We start from the raw sequence: 22,185 nt of genomic DNA on the forward strand, positions 1-22,185 counted from the left end.
CATCACACTGTTGACTCATATTCAGTCTGTGATCTATTAGTATACCCAAGTCTTTTTCACATGTGCTGTCACTTAGCCCTATTCCTCCCATTCTGTATATGCTTTTTTCATTTTTATTGCTCAGATGTAGTACTTTGCATTTTTCCCTGTTAAAAACCATTCTGTTAGTTGCTGCCCACTTCTCCAGTTTATTTATATCTTTTTGAATCCTCTCTCTCTCTTCTCTAGTATTAGCTATCCCTCCTAGCTTTGTGTCATCAGCAAATTTAATCAGTTTACCCTCAATTCATTCATCTAAATCATTCATAAAGATGTTGAACAATACAGGGCCCAGGACAGAGCCCTGTGGTACCCCACTTGAGACATTCTTCCAACTGGATGTGCAGCCATTTACGACCACTCTTTGGGTCCGATCACTAAGCCAGTTATGAATCCACCTAACAGTTGCCTTGTCTTTTCCATACTTAGTCATTTTTTCAATAAGGATTGTATGAGATACTTTGTCAAATGCTTTGCTGAAGTCAAGATATACTATATCTACAGCATTTCCTTGATCCACCCAATCAGTGATTCCTTCATAGAAGGAAATTAAGTTAGTCTGACATGACATATTAGTTACAAACCCATGCTGGCTCTGTTTAATCACTTCATTCTTAACCAGGTACTGACATACATGTTGTTTAATAATTTGTTCAAAGATCTTTCCTGGTATAGAAGTCAGACTCACCGGCCTATAGTTGCCTGGGTCCACCTTCTTCCCCTTTTTGAAGATAGGAACAACATTTGCTCTTCTCCAGTCTTCTGGGACTTCTCCTGTTCTCCAAGAATTTTCAAAGATTATGGAGAGGGGTTAAAAAATTTCTTCTGCTATCTCCTTCAGTACTCTGGGGTGTAATTCATCTGGACCTGGAGACTTGAATTTATTTAGGTTAGCTAAGTGTTTCCTCAGGAGAGGGAGGACTGGGAGCTTGCATCGCATCCAAATGAAAACCACTTTGGGCTGAGTTCATTGATCCACAGGTGGGTGCATGAATACGCTGGTGAGCACAGCAGATGTCCACAAGAAGAAAAAGTTCGTTCAGCACACCGGCATAAATGAAAAAAACTTTATTAGGCTAATATGCCATATTAAAATGCAAAAAACACCTGACGCGTTTCCGGTGCACAAAGGCACCCTTAGTCATAGGTAAATAAAAACAATATGCATAGAAAAATATATACAGGTTGCAAACCAATCACAAAACTTGCAATTAATTACAGAAAGTGGCAACACATGAAAGGAAAAGTGAACGGTTCCTTGCAATGATACAGATCACTCCAGGATTGAAGTTCCCAAGAGAAAAAAAAAAAAAAAGTTACAATAATATAAATGGATATATCTAAAAGTAATTAAATAACTCCAAGATAATCTTCCAATGGAAAATGGATTTTCTGCGCAGAAATGAATGATTCCATGCGAAAGGTGTGAATGAGTGCCTACGAACAATATAAAGTTAGTCAGAATCAAAAAGAATTTTTTTACACCTCAAAAATAATTTATAGATACGCAGGAATGAGTGGTTCCATGCAAAAGGTATAAATAGGTACCTACAAACAATATATGAAATTGATAACAATCAAATGGAGTTTTTTGCACGTATAATAAAATATTTCATGCAGAGAGTATGAATGAGTGCTTGCGAACAATATAAAGTATTAGTTAAAAAAAAAAAGATAGTAACAATATTTGCTCTTCTCCAGTCTTCTGGGACTTCTCCTGTTCTCCAAGAATTTTCAAAGATTATGGAGAGGGGTTCAAAAATTTCTTCTGCTATCTCCTTCAGTACTCTGGGGTGTAATTCATCTGGACCTGGAGACTTGAATTCATTTAGGTTAGCTAAGTGTTTCCTCACTATCTTTCTGTTTTTAGATATCCTGGATTCTTCTATTCCCTTAATAGGACAGTGAAGAACAGTTGATGTTACATTTCCTTTCTGAGAGAAAACAGATGTAAAATAGGAATTTAAAAGTTCGGCCTTCTCAACATCCTGTCTTACCATTTCATCATTTTCATCCTGTAAAAATCCTATAGCATCTTTGACTTTTCTTTTACTTTTGACATATCCCCAAAATCCTTTATTATTGCTTTTGACATTTCTTGCAAGCCTCAATTCATTTTCAGCTTTAGCTAATCTGATTTGTGCCCTGCAGGTTCTGCAGACAGCATTATATTCTTCTTTAGATATGCCTCCCTCTTTGCATTTTATAAACATTTTTTTCTTCCTTTTTAGCATGTGCTTAAGTTCTGTGTTCATCCATCCTGGTTTCCTTAAATGCTTCCTATTCTTCCCTCTTTTCGGAATTGTTAACAATTGTGCTGTGAGAATTTCATTTTTCAAGATTTCCCATCCTTCCTGGACATTTTTGTCTTTAAGAATATCCAGCCATTGGATCCCTCCAATTCTCTTTCTGAATCCCTTAAAATCTGCCTTTCTGAAATCTAACCTTGACGTCTGAGTCTTCACAGGTCTTCCTCCTCTAGTTATCCAAAATTCTAAAACAGCATGGTCGCTACCTCCTAGGGTCCCAGCCACTTTTACCTCCTCAACCATTTCCTCCCTGTTTATAAGGATTAGATCCAAGGTAGCAGTTCCCCTTGTTTTCTCCCCTACCTTTTGGAAGATAAAGTTGTCAGCAAGAGAGGATAAGAATTTCCTTGACCTGTTAGTTTTGCCTGAGAGAGATTCCCAACAAATGTCTGGATAGTTGAAATCTCCCATGACAACTATGTCATATTTTTTGGAGAACTTGGCCATTTGATGCATAAAGAGTTCATCCATATCTTCAACTTGCACAGGCGGCCTGTAGTAAATGCCTACAATGGTGTCCTTTCCATTGTTCTTACCCAAACAGTTTCCACAGAACTCCCAGTCTCTGAAGCTTCAATCTCTGTGCAGATATACGCGTTTCTAACATACAATGCGACACCTCCTCCTCGTTTATCAAGTCTGTTTCTTGCAAATAAGTTGTATCCTTCTAGTCTTGTATTCCAATCATGTGTATCGTCCCACCAAGTTTCAGTGATTCCAATGACATCATATTTCTTTTCCTATGTTAGTAGTTCCAATTCTCCTTGTTTGTTGCCCATGCTTTGTGCATTAGTATAGAAACATTTTAGTTTGTGATTGATTTCTCTTTCTCCAATTTTTTTATTAATTAGATTCTTTTGTCTTTGTTCTTCCTTTCCACTTTTAATAGCAGACTTCTCAATAGCATTTGTCAGGTGTATGGCTTTTTCTGGTCTTTTGCTTCCCTTCCCATGTTGTTCTAGTTTAAAGCTCTCCTTACAAGTGTAGCAAGGCGACTTCCAAATACATGTTTTCCAGTCTTCGTAAGGTGCACCCCATCTCTAGCAAGTAGTCCATCGTAAAAGTAATTCACTCCGTGATCCATAAATCCAAATCGTTGCTGACGGCACCATCGACGTAGCCAGTTGTTCACCTGCAGAATCTTATTCCACCTCCTTGTTCCATGGCCATCCACTGGGAGGATGGAAGAGAAGACCACCTGCGCTCCCAGTTCTTTCACTTTCTTGCCTAAGTCTTCAAAGTCTCTGCAGATGGTTTCCAGGTCATTTCTTGCGGTGTCATTTGTCCCCACATGTAGTAGCAGGAATGGGTAGTCATCTGTAGGTCTGAAGAGTCCTGATATCCTAGGAAACAGTTGGCTGTAGGCGTTCGACCCTCCTCCTCCAGAAGCGAAAGCTCGTCCACAGAGCGCAGTCGTACGAGCACTCCATCTGCAGCTGCCACTGTTGCACACGAGGTGTCCCCCTATCGAGCAGCTAGTGGAAAGTGTCAGCAGGCTGTGTTGCAGATGATGTGTTTGGGCGACAGACACACTGCCGAGGTGCTGGCCGAGTACTTTCAGCGACAAACTGAATCATGGCTGGGCAGTGTACATCTTGAGGCAGGCAAGGTAGTTAGTGATAACGGCCGTAATTTTGTGGCAGCCATAGCCCTTTCAAAACTCAGCCACATACCTTGCTTGGCTCACACCTTGAACCTGGTGGTGCAGTGCTTCCTCAATAATTATCCGGAGTTAACAGCCCTGCTCCAGAAGGTGCGAAGACTGTGCGCGCACGTCCGCCGGTCACCTGTACACTCCATTCGTATGCAGAAGCTGCAGCGATTGCTCCACCTTCCCAACCACCGCCTCATTATCGACATTGCAACAAGGTGGAACTCCACCCTGCACATGGTTGAGCGGCTGTGCGAGCAGAGGCAGGCCATAATGCATTTGTGGGAGGATACACGGCCAGGCACTTTGAGAGCAGACATGGAGTTGACAGGTGTGCAGTGGTCGAAGCTGAAAGACCTCTGTAAAGTCCTTCAGTGTTTTGAGGAATGCACACGGCTGGTAAGCGCAGACGACGCCATCCTAAGCATGAGCATCCCACTTATGTGTCTGCTCATGCAAACTTTGACGCACCTTAAGGAGCCGGCGTCTGCAGCCAATGTTGACGAGGAAGAAGAGGTGGAGGGAATCCTTGATGACATTCAGCCATTGTCTGCTCAGGGACCTCTCCTGGATGAGGTTGAGGAAGAAGAGGAGGAGGAGGATGATGATGGGGATGATTACTTAGGGGAGGAGGATGCATCACGTGGGGCAAGTGAAAATGTTGGCGTGGCAAGGTCTGGTACAGGGTTTGTGCGTGACTGGAGGGATGTGGATTTGCCAGAAAGTGCTCCTCCACCCAGCACTCGCAGTGCATCATTGACTCCGGGAACATTGGCCCACATGTCAGATTATGCCTTGCAGATCCTAAAAAGGGACCCACGCATTGCCAAAATGATGAACGATGACGACTACTGGTTGGCCAGCATCCTGGATCCACGCTATAAAGGCAAATTACAAAACATCATGCCACAGGAGAACCTTGACCTAATATTGGCTACTAAACAAGCAACTCTGATTAACCGGTTGGTTGAGGCATTCCCAGCACACAGCAGCGGTGATGGTTCTCACATGAGCCGTACGGGCCAGGGGCAGCTTGGCAGAGGTGTTCATGGTGCACACAGCAGAAGTGGCGTTGGAGACAGGGGTTTCATGACAATGTTGTGGACTGATTTTTCACGGACCGCTCACACAACTGGTAATACTGCATCAATGGAAAGTGACAGGAGACAGCAGTTGTCAACTATGGTTAACAACTACTTTTCCTACAATATCGATGTTCTCCCGCACAGGTCATTCCCCTTTGACTATTGGGCCACTAAACTGGACACCTGGCCTGAATTGGCACAATATGCCTTACAGGAGCTCGCTTGCCCAGCTGCAAGTGTGCTATCGGAAAGAGTCTTCAGTGCAGCTGGATCAATCCTGACAGAAAAAAGGACCCGTCTGTCAACCCAAAATGTGGATGATCTAACCTTCATTAAAATGAACCATGCATGGGTTTCCAAGGATTTTGTCCCACCTTCCCTTGATGACACATAGGTTGCCAGAAAAATGGCTTGCTTTGGTCCTCCTCCTATTCCGCGAACTTGACCTATTTCGCCTTTTGCAGCAGCTGAATGACCCACATCTACATATGCCACTTTGTAAACCTCCCTAAGTGGGCAGCCCCCCCTCATGGCCGGGGTCACCACCTAGCGCACAAAACCGTGCGATTGCCGTTGCCCTGGACAGGTGGGTAGGCCGACTCTTGGGCGCGGGCACTGGCATAGGGTCCCTCATAGTGCAATCAAGTGTCTCTGACAGTGGTGGTGCACACCCGCCGTCAGACACACCGCCGTACTATGAGGGGCCCAGTGCCAGTACCGATGCCCACGAGTGTGCCCCCCTTGCTTGGGCATGGCCCCAGCATTTGCAATGTTTACCTCTCCCTGCTCCTCCGCTGTGTAGTCTGGGCTGTCAAATCCTTCACTGGGACTGCCACTACAAATTGATTGAACTGAAAGATGATGGTTAAGATGTAGCTATGCCCTGTCCTGCTGGCCGGGCTCTAGCTCCAGATGATCAGTGGCTTCCATTTCTTATGGACGTCGACTCACAATTACATGCAGTGGTGGTTTATCATCAGCTTTCACAGTTTTCCTACTCACAAACGTGTAACATTCCGGCGCACATTTCAAAATGTGCCCTCTCATGCCAATCAAATAGAATCGCCTACGGCCTGTGGCTTCTGTCTTTTGCACTCCAAAGTTACGTGACAGATCATGATAGCCAGTGAGCACCATGTTCACATCGCTCCCTGTGATAAAAATTGGATTGAGATGAGTAACAGTGATGGAATCAACGGAAGTGCGATACAGCAAGACTTTATTCACAAAAAAATGTTTTCACTGTCTCAACACACAAATTAATTGAGGGTCAGCATCGCCTATGAGAATTGTGACGGAAGTTTTTCCCGTGAATAATAATTCCTAGATTTCTGCAATCAATAGCCTTTATGTCACTAATTGTATGCATCTCATTTCCTATTGCGGAGAGGCTGGACTGTATTACTGAGACAGAAATATATATGAAGATTTAAAAATAACACCAAAAGTATATAGTTGTGTACGCCTCAAATACATTTCCTTTTTTCCACTTTTTAGATTGCTGTGTAATCCATACTGAGAACACAGAGATTTTACATGTTTAAACTATGTTATATATACCTGCTATCCAGTGATAAAGTACCCTTTCTCAACTTTGTACAATCTGGTCAAATCCATCCTGAGAACATCTGAGTCTGCCTCCTGATCTATTGACATATATTTTTAATGTGTAAACTAGGCTACATATATACGTGTTATCCGGTGAAACTGTACCCTTTATCAACTTTCTACAATGTTGTTGAATCCATACTGGGCCTGAGAACGGCTGCCAAGCTGTTAAGCAAGCTACAGCACCTGTGGTTTGGACACGTAATTTTTTCAGGAATGACGATTAGGCCTAACTCCGGAATTGCGGTTGACCTGAACTTACTGGGAAATCATCATTCGCGGGGAATAATCTGAATCCCAGATCCCCATCACTAACAGAGTTCAGCAGGTTATCTGCACCTGTAAGCGACAAAAGCTGGTCCTTTCAGTGTAGCGTGCATGCAGCCCTGGACATGTACTGGAATGCTAGACCTGTTATTGCTCGATCTCACGTGCCGCAGCCTCGCGTATCCCTCTAGTAAGCTTGACGCGTACCGCGGGGCCATGCCGGAGTCTCGGTCGTTAACGGAATAAAGCTGAGAAATCGCTAGCACAACTACAAACGGACATACCACTACCACACCACACACAGAATCGACAAAGCTTGCAATCTGTCCATCTTTTCTGTAGCTTGTATGGTAGTGGTTTCCCGGGTGCAGTCCAATTAAGCCACAGGCTCCACTCCTGGTGGTGCCCTTTTGGACATTCCTTTAAGGTTCAGCTTTGCAATCATACTGCCCCCGGAAACCAAAAACTTTGCCTTCAGGGACGCTGTTTGGAGGTTCATGGAAATAACGCCGCCCGATCAGCAGTCGGCATATGGGTCGCCCTCCCAGGGCTGTGGGGTACTCGGTACCGGGCCGGTGTCAGTGGGATGTGTCACAGCAGCAGTGACCCGGACAGTGGCCCTGGGCACCCATGTAAATGGCGTGGTATAATGGTAAAGAGTTTATATAGATAGTTTGACGCCACCTGTGGTGTTCGGCAACATAGATGTTAGGCCGACGCTGCATTCAGATCCTCTGGGACTGATGGTGTTGCACAGCAAAGATGGTGAAGCTCCCCACAGGTGGACCTGGAGTCCCAGGGAAGTGTAGATGTAGTGATGGGGGAAAGGCACAGGCGGTGTAGGTGCTGGTACCCAGATGTAGCGGTGCTGGAATAACTGTAGGACACCAGAGCGTGCAGTTCCAAAGCTTTACTCACAGTCTGCAGGTTACACAGATGCCTGCCTCCGTGCTGTGTCCTCCGGGTCAGGACCTCTGCCAACCTCCGGGACCAGAATGGAAAGCTCCCTTCCAACACTCCGCCAACATGTACCTTCCTGAACGTCTCCTTTCTAGCGCTTGTTGGGGAAGCACTCACAGGACCATGGTTCACTGAAACGCCTCCTGTCTAACAGATGTTCCTCAGACTTTACTTGTATGGCAGACAGCTGTAGCCTTTTCCTTCTGCCTCGCACACGTCGATGCTGGGGCCTCCGAGCCTTAGTTGGGTACAGAGCATTTATAGCTGCTACATCCCCCGGTTTCTGCTGCAGGAACGTCAGTGTCCCTACAAACTTGGAGACCGGAATCTGGACCATGTGCTCCAGCTAGGAGTGAGCCTTAACTCTGCTCATCCTCCAGCTCCCCTTCTCACGTCCACACACTTCCCCTTCCCTGCACAGAGTGCCCTAACTTACCTCCTCCCGACCACAGAGAGCAGCTCCTCAGCAGTCAGGTTCAGAGGTCTCCCTGCTGGCCTGGAGTGGGAAATGTGTTGAGTGTTGGTTTCACTGCTAGAGAGATCCTTCGTTGCTCCCAAGCTTGACAACACACTCCCTAGGAGGAAGGCAATGCCACAGTGGCGACCGTACTCTTGGGGATGCCACAAGTGCACTGAGGCCCAGCCACTGCTGGATGATGCTGCTGGTACATTGACCCAGACCACTACATTCCCCTCGCACTCTACACAGCCAGAATCTGACCCAGAGGAAACTCAGGTTCCCCTTCCTGCATACTATACCACCTTACATGGTGACAAAGAGGAAGGTGCAGATGAAAGTGCAGATTCCTTGAGCAGGTGGGGGGGCATACTCATGGGCGATGGCACTGGCACAGGGCACCGCATAGTACGCTAAAGTGTCTCTGCCGGTAGGAGGGCCTAAACAGCCAAGTGCAGTGAGATGGAAGATGGGGATGACAAGGAGTTCAGAGTAGTGCAGGGATTCCCTAGCAAGGAGACTTATGTAATTGTTTTCAATGTTGGGACAGCAATTTTTGGGGAGCACTATACTCTGGTGAATGATATATGGGGCCTACCATACACTGGAGCATTCCAAAGGTGGACATCAGACACTGGAGCAGCATTTACAGGGCCCATTATACACTAGAGCAGTAGAAATGGGGCCCATTATATATGGAGCATTATTTGGGCCCATAAGACAGTGGAGCTTCATCCATTGGGACCAACATATACTGTAGCATTATGTGGAGCTCATCATATACGGTTTGAAACATTATATGGGAATAATGATTCCGTATGGAGAAATATATGGGCCTCATTACTCTGTATAGCGCACTAAGCGCTGGCCATAATACTGTATGGAGTTATATACTGTCCGTTTTTGGAGGTATTGGAGAATTTAAAATGGATATCAGTCATGAGATGTAAGAAGTGAAGTATTTTTCATTGCACTATACTGCTATTTCTCTGCCGTATCGGAGCATCATGAGTTGTGGTATGTGTTAAAGGGACGCTCTTTGGCCCTGGGCCCACAAAAACCTGGAGCCAGCCCTCCCCCCACAACTGTAGCCAAATAACCCCCATTTTTCAGTGTGTAACTAGTATTATGAAGTTAATTATGGTTGGCAAGCTTCAGTAACAAGAATTTATGCTTTTGGCATTCAAATGGGCACTGTTGGTGTGTTTCCTGTCCTCCTCTCACTGCCGACTTTAATTCTCCATTGACTTACATTGGGTTTCGTGTTTCGGGACGACCCTGACTTTTCCCTATAGTCGGCCGATTTTGCTCGACTCGACTTTTGGAAAAGTCGGGTTTCATGAAACGAAACTCGACCCTAAAAGACCAAAAGTCGCTCAATACAAGTCATGAGGGATAAGACTGCTTCTTTTTCTATGTTGAGGTGAGGAAGTAATGGCTCTGGGGTGGGAAGATGAGCTATTCAATAAAAAAAGGCTGCTACCCTGTGTGACTGCTCTGGTGACTAAGAAGAAAGGATTTCTTCAAAAAGCATTTTCCACATTCTGAAGAGGAAAAAGGCTTCTCCCCTGTGTGGATTCTTTGGTGCCTAACAAGTTCTGCTTTCTGGTTAAAACATTTCCCACATTCTGAACATGGAAATGGCTTCTCCCCCGTGTGAATTTTCCGGTGGTTATCAAGATGCGCGTTCTGATAAAAACATTTCCCACATTCTGAACATGAATATGGCTTCTCCCCTGTGTGAATTCTCTGGTGAGTAACAAAATATGATTTATCTCTAAAACATTTCCCACATTCTGAACATGAATATGGCTTCATTGCTGTGTGAATTCCCATGTGCAACAAGATGTGAATTCTGAGTAAAACATTTCCCACATTCTGAACAGGAAAAAGACTTCTCCCCTGTGTGAGTTCTCTGGTGTACAACAACATCATATTTCTGGATAAAATGTTTCCCACATTCTGAACATGAATATGGCCTCATTGCTGTGTGAATTCTCTCATGTGCAACAAGTTCTGCTTTCTGGTTAAAACATTTCACACATTCTGAACATGGAAATGGCTTCTCCCCCCATGTGAATTTTCTGGTGGTTATCAAGATGCGCTTTCTGATAAAAACATTTCCCACATTCTGAACATGAATAAAGCTTCACCCCTGTATGAGTACTCTGGTGGTTATCAAGATGCGCTTTCTGATAAAAACATTTCCCACATTCTTAATATGAAAAAGGCTTCTCCTCTGTGTGGGTTCTCTGGTGGCTAACAAGTTGCATTTTCCGGTTAAAACATTTCCCACAATCGGAACACGAAAAAGAATTCTCCTCTGTGTGAGTTCTCTGGTGTCTACCAAGAAGGTCTTTCTGATTAAAACATTTTCCACATTCTGAACATGAAAAAGGCTTCTCCCCTGTGTGGGTTCTCTGGTGCCTATCAAGATGCGCTTTCTGATTAAAACATTTTCCACATTCTGAACATGAAAAAGGCTTCTCCCCTGTGTGGATTCTCTGGTGCCTATCAAGATGCGTTTTAAGGTTAAAACATTTCCCACATTCTGAACACGAAAAAGGCTTCTCCCCTGTGTGAGTTCCCCAGTGCCTGACCAAATCTGATTTCCGGTAAAAACATTTCCCACATTCCAAACATGAAAAAGGCTTCTCCCCTGTATGAGTTCTCTGGTGGCTATCAAGATGCGCTTTCTGATTAAAACATTTCCCACACTTGGAACAAGAAAATCTATTCTCCTTTGTGTGAGTTTTTTGATGTTTAAGCGAAGACTTTTTGAGGGGAAAACTATCCTTTGCTTTTGGAGCAATTAGTTTTTTAATGCTAAGCTTGTGACATTGATTTTCCTTAGTAGTCAGTAATGAAGCAGAAGACAGGACCTGTTTCAAAGGATCAGATGACAGATCGTTGCTGCGAAGAGATGATGGTATATCTGGAGTAATGGCATTAATTTCAATTGTATCCTGTGGGATCTCAAGATAGTCTGATTTTAAAATTGAAGATGTCAGCTGTCCCTCTGATCTCCTGGTACAGTCATCTGCCAAGAATAAAACCAATTATTATTTAGGAATAAAAAATTCTTCAATTTCACATTTTACCAACATTTCTACTTAAACTGTCAGTAAAAATGGCAAGTTATGTAAAACGATTCAGTTATTCACCAGGACAATGACAGTTCACAGTCTAATAGAAAACCTCATAGGATGAACCAATGGAGCCTGGTGTTCAAATGTTTGCTCATTCTGCCTCCCAAATATTGGAATAAACAGCCACCAAACAATCTTATGTAGGTGAAAGTAACACCAATAAAATCTGGTACTCATCTCGCAAAAAAAAAATAAGTCCCCACTCAGGTCCTTGTTCCTGGACCATGAGTGGGGACTCAAAAGAATTAGTTACTTATGGGTAGCAGGATTTTTCTAAACCCATGACAGCACCATGAGAGAGGGGATCTGCCCACCAAGCATATGAAACCTACAGGCTAAAGAGGTGGCACCTCTCCCTCGCATAAGTTGGATTACACAGCATGAGAGGACCTCCAATGGTTATTAATAAAAACATCATAAAATAACTAACACCATGGGATCAAGTAAAAGAGGCATAGATGCTCATGAGGAGAACATAATGTTACCTCTATACAAGTCACTAGTGCGACCACACTTAGAATACTGTGTACAGTTCTGGTCTCCGGTGTATAAGAAAGACATAGCTGAACTGGAGCGGGTGCAAAGAGCGACCAAGGTTATTAGAGCACTGGGGGGTCTGCAATACCAAGACAGGTTATTACACTTGGGGTTATATAGTTTGGAAAAACGAAGGCTAACGGGTGACCTTATTACAATGTATAAATATATGAGGGGGCAGTACAAAGACCTTTCTAATGACCTTTTTACTCATAGACCTGAGACGGGGAGAAAGGGGCATCCTCTACATCTGAGGGAAAGAAGGTTTAAGCATAATCACAGACGCGGATTTTTTACTGTAAGAGCAGTGAGACTATGGAACTCTCTGCCGTATGATGTTGTAATGAGTGATTCCCTACTAAAATTTTAGAGGGGACTGGATGCCTTTCTCGAAAAGTATAATATTACAGGGTATATACACTAGTTTCCTTAATATTGTGTTGATCCAGAGAGCTAGTCTGATTGCCGTATGTAGAGTCGAAAAGGAATTTTCTTCCCCAAAATGAAGCTTACTGTTTGCCACACGGGTTTTTCTTTGCCTTCCTCTGGATCAACATGTTAGGGCATATTAGGTTACGATATGGGTTGAAATAGATGGACTTAAAGTATTCCTTCAACCTTAATAACTACAGTTGTGGCCAAAAGTATTGACACCCCTGCAATTTTGTCAGATAATACTCAGTTTCTTCCTGAAAATGATTGCGATCACAAATTCTTTGGTATTATTATCTTCATTTAATTTGTCTTAAATGAAAAAACACAAAAGAGAATGAAGCAAAAAGCAAAACATTGATCATTTCACACAAAACTCCAAAAATGGGCCAGACAAAAGTATTGGCACCCTCAGCCTAATATTTGGTTGCACAACCTTTAGCCAAAATAACTGCGACCAACCGCTTCCGGTAACCATCAATGAGTTTCTTACAATGCTCTGCTGGAATTTTAGACCATTCTTCTTTGGCAAACTGCTCCAGGTCCCTGATATTAGAAGGGTGCCTTCTCCAAACTGCCATTTTTAGATCTCTCCACAGGTGTTCTATGGGATTCAGGTCTGGACTCATTGCTGGCCACCTTAGAAGTCTCCAGTGTTTTCTCTCAAACCATTTTCTAGTGCTTTTTGAAGTGTGTTTTGGGTCATTGTCCTGCTGGGAGACCCATGACCTCTTAGGGAGACCCAGCTTTCTCACACTGGGCCCTACATTATGCTGCAAAATTTGTTGGTAGTCTTCAGACTTCATAATGCCATGCACACGGTCAGGCAGTCCAGTGCCAGAGGCAGCAAAGCAACCCCAAAACATCAGGGAACCTCCGCCATGTTTGACTGTAGGGACCGTGTTTTTTTCTTTGAATGCCTCCTTTTTTCTCCTGTAAACTCTATGTTGATGCCTTTGCCCAAAAAGCTCTACTTTTGTCTCATCTGACCAGAGAACATTCTTCCAAAACGTTTTAGGCTTTTTCAGGTAAGTTTTGGCAAACTCCCGCCTGCCTTTTTTATGTCTCGGGGTAAGAAGTGGGGTCTTCCTGGGTCTCCTACCATACAGTCCCTTTTCATTCAGACGCCAACGGATAGTACGGGCTGACACTGTTGTACCCTTGGACTGCAGGGCAGCTTGAACTTGTTTGGATGTTAGTACAAACAAGAGGTTCTTTATCCAACATCCGCACAATCTTGCGTTGAAATCTCTTGTCAATTTTTCTTTTCCGTCCAAATCTAGGGAGGTTAGCCACAGTGCCATGGGCTTTAAACTTCTTGATGACACTGCGCACGGTAGACACAGGAACATTCAGGTCTTTGGAGATGGACTTGTAGCCTTGAGATTGCTCATGCTTCCTCACAATTTGGTTTCTCAAGTCCTCAGACAGTTCTTTGGTCTTCTTTCTTTTCTCCATGCTCAATGTGGTACACACAAGGACACAGGACAGAGGTTGAGTCAACTTTAATCCATGTCAACTGGCTGCAAGTGTGATTTAGTTATTGCCAACACCTGTTAGGTGCCACAGGTAAGTTACAGGTGCTGTTAATTACACAAATTAGAGAAGCATCACATGATTTTTCGAACAGTACCAATACTTTTGTCCACCTTCTTTTTTATGTTTGGTGTGGAATTATATCCAATTTGGCTTTAGGACAATTCTTTTTGTGTTTTTTCATTTAAGACAAATTAAATGAAGATAATAATAGAAAGAATTTGTGTTTGCAATAATTTTCAGGAAGAAACTGAGTATTATCTGACAAAATTGCAGGGGTGTCAATACTTTTGGCCACAACTGCATGTAACTATGTTACCAACTAATAAACTAAAGGTGTGGAAACACAACGCTAGCGAAAGCAGTGCTCACCCACATGTAATGGGAGGGAATATAAGGGTGCTTTCATGGGTTCCGAAAAATCACGTTACTGGTAAGTAACTAAGACTTTATCCATCACCCATGACAGCACAATGAAAGATTCACAGAGAAATATAATAATCTAAGGTGGGACTACCACCTGGAGCACCCCTGCGCAATGGTGAGGTTGGAGGAATCAGCCATATCCAATCTAAAGTGCATATAGAAGGTAGAAGGATAGGACCAGGTTGCTGCCCTACAGATGTCATCTAACGAGTTGATTGACCTCTCTGCTCAGGAGTAGAGATGAGCGACTTTGCCTTTTTTTCGGGTCGAGTCGGGTTTCATGAAACCCGACTTTCTCAAAAGTCGGGTCGAACGAAATCGGCCGATTATCGTGAAAAGTCTAAGGCCGACTGAAACACGAAACCCAATGCAAGTTAAAGGGGAAGAAAAGTCGGCAGTGAGTGGAGGACAGGAAACACACCTACAGTGCCCATTTTAATGCCAAAAACATCAATTCTTATTACTTAAGCTTGTCAACCTTAATTTACTTTATAATAATAGTTAGGCATTGAAAACTGGGGGTTATTTGGCTAAAGTTGTGGGGGGGTAGGGCTGGCTCCAGATTTTCGTGGGCCCAGGGCCAAAGAGTGTCAATGGGCTCCTTTAAAGGCCCCTTCACACATAGCGACGCACCAGCGATAACGATCCGACCTGGCAAAGATCGCTGGTGCATCGTTACATGATCGCTAGATAGCTTTCAAACAGTCCAATCTCATCAACGACGCAAGACAGATCAACGATCTGCATAACGACCTCGTTGGTCGTTGAGTACCTTTCACACAACTTAATTGTAACAGATTCAGACCTGTATCACTGAGCTCTGCGTCGTTAATGACGTCGCTCGTCGTTTTTAAGCTTCAAACACAGTGATGAGTGCTGGCCAGCGGGACGCCAACGATGGAAAAATGGACCTGCTCATTCTAGCTCGATCAGCGATAGGCTGCTACATTTCACACTTAGCAAGATCGCTAGCGATATCGCTGTTTCGTAACAATATCGGTGACGCTCGAGCGATATCGCTAGCGATCTCGCTATGTGTGAAACCCCCTTAACACATGCCACAATTCATGATCCTCTGATATGGCAGAGAAATAGCGGTATAGTACAATGAAAAATACTTCACTTCTTACATCTCATGACTGATATCCATTTTAAATTCTCCAATAGCTCCAAAAACGGACATACAGTACTCCATACAGTATTATGGCCACCGCATAGTGCGCTATACAGAGTAATGAGGCCCACATATTTCTCCATACAGAATCATTGGTCCCATATAATGTTTGAAACAGTATATGATGAGCTCCACATAATGCTACAGTATATGTTGGTCCCCATGGATGAAGCTCCACTGTGTTATGGGCCCAAATAATGCTCCATATATAATGGGCCCCATTTCTAATGCTCCAGTGCATAATGGGCCCTGTAAATGCTGCTCCAGTGTCTGATGTCCACCTTTGGAATGCTCCAGTGTATGGTGGGCCTCATAAATCATTCTCCAGAGTATAGTGCTCCCTAAAAATAGCTGTCCCAACATTGAAAATAATTAAATATGTCTCCTCGCAAGGGAATCCCTGTACTAGTCTGGACTCCTCGTCGTCCCCATCTTCCATCTCACTGCACTTGGACTGTTTAGGCAGAAGGCGTACAGACGTGATGTCATCGCACTCTCTGACCAGAATGTCACTGTCAGGAAACGTGGAAGACGTCACGGCAGTGGAGCAGGGAGAGGTATTTCAACTTTGCAAGTGCTGTGATCCTGAGCAAGTAGGGGGGCCCCACTCATTGGCGACGACACCCCCCCACCGTCAGAGACACTTGATTCTACTATGTGGGACCTTGTGTCAGTGCCATTGCCAAAGAGTGTGCCCACCCACCTGTCCAGGGCAATGGCACTTGCACGGGCGCGTGCGCCAGGTGGTGACCCCGGCCCTGTGGGGGGAGGCAGCCCAGTTAGGGAGGTGGAAAAATTGGCATATGTTGATGTTGGACATTCAGCAGCTGCAAATGGAGTAATTGGAGAAGTCTGCGGAAGAGGAGGACAAAAGCAAGCCATTTTTCTGGCAACCTACGTGTCAGCAGGGGAGGGTGGGACAAAATCCTTTGAAACCCATGCATGGTTCATTTTAATGAAGGTTAGATCATCAACATTTTGGATTGACAGATGGGTCCTTTTTTCTGTCAGGATTGATCCAGCAGCACTGAAGACTCGTTCAGATAACACACTAGCAGCAGGGCAAGCGAGCTCCTGTAAGGCATATTGCGCCAATTCAGGACAGGTGTCAAGTTTACTGGCCCAATAGTCAAAGGGGAATGACGGGTGAGGGAGAACATCGATATGGGAGGAGAAGTAGTTTGCTACCATAGTTGACAACTGCTGTCTCCTGTCACTTTCACTCGATGCAGTATTACCTGTCGTGTGAGCGGTACTTGAAAAATCAGTCCACAACATGGTCATGAAACTCCTGTGTCCAATGCCACTTCGGCTGTGTGCACCACGAACACATCTTCCATGTTGCCCCCTACGGCTCGTGGGAGAAACATCACCGCCGCTGTGTGCTGGGGATTCCTCAAACAAACAGTTTACCAGAGTTGCTTGTTTGCTAGCCAATATTAGCTCTAGGTTCTCCTGTGGCATGAGGTTTTGGAATTTACCTTTATAGCGTGGATCCAGGATGCTGGCCAATCAGTAGTCGTCATCGTTCATCATTTTGGCAATGCGGGGGACCCTTTTTAGGATCTGCAAGGCATAATCAGACATGTGAGCCAATGCTCCAGGTGTCAATGATGCACTGCGAGTGCTGGGTGGAGGAGCACTTTCTGGCAAATCCACATCCCTCCAGTCACGCAAAAACCCTGTACCTGACCTTGCCACGCCAACAGTTTTTCTTGCCCCCTGAGAAGCATCCTCCCCAAAATAATCATCCCCATCATCCTCCTCTTCCTCCACCTCGTCCACGAGACTTCCCTGACCAGAAAATGTCTGACTGTCATCAAGGCTTCGCTCCTCCTCGGCTGCAGACGCCTGCTCCTTAATGTGTGTCAAAGTTTGCATGAGCAGACGCATAAGTGGGATGCTCATGCTTATGATGGCGTCGTTTGCGCTTACCAGCCGTGTGCATTCCTCAAAACACTGAAGGACTTTACAGAGGTCTTTCAGCTTCGACCACTGCACACTGTTGTCTGTTATCGCCCAAACACATCATCTTCAACACAGCCTGCTGACGCTTACCACTAGCTGTTTGATAGTGGGCCACTTCGTGTGCAACACTGGCAGCTGCGGATGGAGTGCTCGTGCGACTGTGCTCTGTGGACCAGCTTTCGCTTCTGGAGGAGGAGGAGGAGGCTAGGCAACACTGTCCCACCGCCGCTGTCCCCTGTGGACCCTGCATCCACCACATTAACCCAGTGCACAATGATGGATACGTAACGGCCCTGGCCATGCCTACTGGACCATGTATCTGTTGTGAGGTGCACCTTTCCACTCACTGATTGCTTGAGTGCATGGACAATGCGGTCTTTCACATACATGTGGAGGGCTGGGATGGCTTTTCGCGAAAAGAAGTGCCGACTGGGTAGGTCATAAGTGTGGTACTGCATAGGCCATGAGCTCGTGGAAAGCTTTGCTCTCAACCAACCGGTAGGGCATCATCTCTAACGAGATTAGTTTGGCAATGTGGCCGTTCAAAGCCAGTGTACGCGGATGAGAGGATGAGTACTTTCTTGTCCTACTCAGAGTCTCTGGTAGGGTGAGCTGGACTTGAGAGCTGCATATGGTGGAACTAGAGGTGGACATGGCGGACAGAGAGGGTTGGTGATGGTGGTGTTGCTGATGGCCTAGATTCAGTCTTTCGTAGCAATAACATTGTGATTCCATGACTGCTTTGCCCTTGAGACGACACCTCGACATTTGCTGCTGGTGGTGTGCTAACCAGTGGGCTTACAGTGGGGGAAGCGATGTAGCGTTGCTGACTACCTTCATTTGGAGCAGTTGCACATGTGGTACGTGAGGTTGGGTAGTCCGTCCATGCTTGCAAGTGCATGGTGGTTAAGTGTCTAAGCATGCAACTGGTATTCAAATTTCTCAGATTTTTCCCTCGGCTAAAGGTCTTTGTGCACTTCTTACACTTCTTACCTTTGCCTGATCATTAGGATTTTGTTCAAAAAAGTGCCACACTGCACTCTTCCTACTATGGAAGACATTTTGAGACCTTGCACGCTGTGCTAATTTGACCGTCTGGCCAAGCTGTCCTGCAACTCTTTTGGTTTTTGTAACACGTTTTTGGACTGCTACAGTCCTGCCAGATAACAGCTGTTGCGATGTCGTTGCTTGCTGCGGATCCTCCTCCTCCTCTTCTGAGCTATTGGCAGTGGCACCCTCTTTCCCCATTGGATGCCAATCTGGGTCAACAACTGGGTCATCCATCACCTCCTCTTCAATTTCATGTGCACCTTCCTCTGTGTCACCGTGTAAGGTAGTATAGTATGCGGGAAGGGGCACCTGAGTTTCATCAGGGTCTGATTCTGCCTCAGTACACTACGAGGACAATGTAGTGCTCTGAGTGAATGTACCAGCAGAAAAATCTAGCAGTGGCTGTGCATCAGTGCACTCCATGTCAGATTCATCTTGGACTGGGGAATTCACGATTTCACTTGCTACCACAGGCATGGTACTATGTGAAAAGAGCTCCATGGAGTAATCGGTAGTGTGGCCTGCCACATCCTTCACTTTTGGTAGGGGTGAAGGACACAAGGAAAGGTGTTGTTCCTGACCAGGAGCCTCCAATGATGACTCAGTGCTTTTATTTTTTGAAACTTCAGAAGAGGAGGCGAGAGAGCTGAAGGCTGTGTCAGCAATGTAAGCCAAAACTTGTTCCTGAAGCTCCGGCTTTAAAAGTGGTTTACCTTCTCCCAGAAAAGAGAGCCTTCGAGGCCTTGTGGAGCCAGACGATGACGCAGGCTCAACACCTCCTGCCTTAGGTGCTATTGTGCTTTTGCCACTACCAACACATGCAACACCACCACCACCATCGGGACCAGCTGGCAACCCCCGCCCACTTCCATGGCGTCTTACACCATACTTGCTCATTTTTGTGAAAATGTACCCAAAATACCACCAGCTATATGGTACTGTAAAACAAGGTAGAAGGTGTATCTACTATTGGTGAGAATTTGAATCTCACTAGAGATTTGAGGACGCTGAACTATTGTGTCAGGCCCAGTAGAGATTACACCTCAAAGTAACAGACTGAAATTGGATGGTGTATGACAAGGTGTAGGGTGTCTATAGGATTGGTGAGATTTTGAATCTCACTATAGATTTGAGGACGCAGAACTATTGTCTCTGGCCCAGGAGAGATTACACCTCAAAGTAACAGACTGAAATTGGATGGTGTATGACAAGGTGTAGGGTGTCTATAGGAGTGGTGAGATTTTGAATCTCACTATAGATTTGAGGACGCAGAACTATTGTCTCTGGCCCAGTAGAGATTACACCTCAATGTAGCAGGCTGAAATTGGATGGTGAATGACAAGGTGGAGGGTGTCTATAGGATTGGTGAGAATTTGAATCTCACTATAGATTTGAGGACGCAGAACTATTGCCTCTGGCCCAGTAGAGATTACACCTCAATGTAACAGGCTGAAATTGGATGGTGTATGACAAGGTGGAGGGTGTCTATAGGATTGGTGAGAATTTGAATCTCACTATAGATTTGAGGACGCAGAACTATTGTCTCTGGCCCAGGAGAGATTACACCTCAATGTAACAGGCTGAAATTGGATGGTGTATGACAAGGTGGACGGTGTCTATAGGATTGGTGAGATTTTGGATCTCACTAGAGATTTGAGGACGCTGACAATGATGCTCTCAGTCCAAGTATGGACGCAGGCAGCCTAATAAGCAGGACTGCTGCACAGTGCACACACAAAGGGTGGAAAAATGAACGCTTGGTAACTGTGCAGAAAAGAGGAAGAAAAGTATTTTTGCTTTTAAAAAAGCAGTTTGCACAGCAGTGTGCAAACAGCAATGCAGCTATCAGGGAGCCTTATAAGGCAGCCTAATAACCAACAGAGCTGATGCACAAAAATATAGCCTCCCCTGTCACTGCACACAAAGTGTCGTGTTGTAAGTGGAAATCGCTAACAGCAGAAGCAGTTTTTTGGTTCTTCTTCCCTGCCTAACGCTCTCCCTACAGAATCAGCAGCAGCAGCAGCTCTCTCTATGCTAAGATCGGCATAAGTAAGATGGCGGTCGGCTTTCACGCCCTTTTATAGCCCCTGTGACGCCAAAGCCAGCCAATCACTTGCATGCCCTTCTCAAAGATGGTGGTGACCGATGCACATGTCATCGCGCTGCCCACAGTGTGCGTCCTCCATCATTGGCTGAAAAAGGACGCTGGAAGCATCTTTTGAAACGCGACTTTGGCGCTTTGGTCGCCGACCTCGTGGCCGACCTCACGCTATGGTCGGGTTTCGTTTCATGAAACCCGACTTCAGCGAAAGTCGGCGACTTATGAATTTGACCGACCCGTTTCACTCAACTCTACTCAGGAGGATGCCACGGCTCGAGTAGAATGCGAGCAGAATGAGTCTTGAGACGTTACGGGGCCATCTTGCCACTTGCTAAGTAGGCTAGAGAAATGGCCTCTGTGACCCACCTAGCAATTGTGGGTGGTTTTGAGGCTCTACACCCTTTCCTAAAACTCTGGAGGGATACGAACCAAGACCTATCCTTTCTCCAGTGTTTCAAAGTGGACAGGAATCCAGTTACACATCTCCTATCATCCAAAGTATGCAGTTTTTTATTCTTCTAGTTCTTTGGATTAGAATAAAAGAAGGGAGGTCGACTTCTTGTAGCATGGAATCGCGACACTACTTTGTAAACTTAGGCTGGATCGGGCTTAAAGATAACCCTATCATCTAGGATTTGGGTGAATGGTGGGGCCATAGAAAGAGCCTGAATATCACAGACTATTCTGGCTGATGTTAATGCTACCAGCAGACCTGTTTTAAGCAAAAGAACCTTCATGGATGCCGATTCCATTTGTTCAAAAGGAGCGTCCGTTATGGCTGTCAGGACCAGATTTAGGTCCCACGATACAAAGTTTACTTTAGAAATGGTCCTAGATTCTAAAGATGTTTTTATAAATCGTGAAATCCAATAATTACCGGCCACATCCACTTCCACAGTAAAGGGAAGGGACACATCCAGCTGAACAAGGATGGGCTCCGAAGTGAACCTTATTTTCAAACAATCAAAAGTGTGCACAGCATTCTCATACCAGTTAATAAAAAGTCTGTACCTTTTTAGTCATGATGGTTAAAGGTTTAGCAACCACGGAAAAGTTTTTGATAAACTTCCTGTAATAATTCGAAAAACCCAAAAACTGCTGTAATGCTTTGAAGTTATCGGGACGGTCCCAATTTTACACAGCCTGCAACTTAGAGAGATCCATCATAAACCCTGAGGCGGAAATGACGTATCCTAGAAATGGTAATTCTTGTACGGTGAAAACACACTTTTCAAGCTTGGCGTATAGCTTGTTCTTCCTGAGCAACTGCAACACTTGTTTAACTTGCTCCATGTGTGAATCACGGTCAAGCAAATAAACGAGTATGTCATCCAAATAAATAATCACAAATTTACCTAAGAGGTGAGCGAATACATCAGTTATAAAATGCTGATAAACTGCCGGCGATTTGGTTAAACCAAAAGGCATTATGAAAT

The sequence above is a fragment of the Dendrobates tinctorius genome, unplaced genomic scaffold (genome assembly GCF_039654945.1).
Source record: "Dendrobates tinctorius isolate UK_male_01 unplaced genomic scaffold, ASM3965494v1 ptg000322l, whole genome shotgun sequence".
NCBI lineage: Eukaryota > Metazoa > Chordata > Amphibia > Anura > Dendrobatidae > Dendrobates > Dendrobates tinctorius.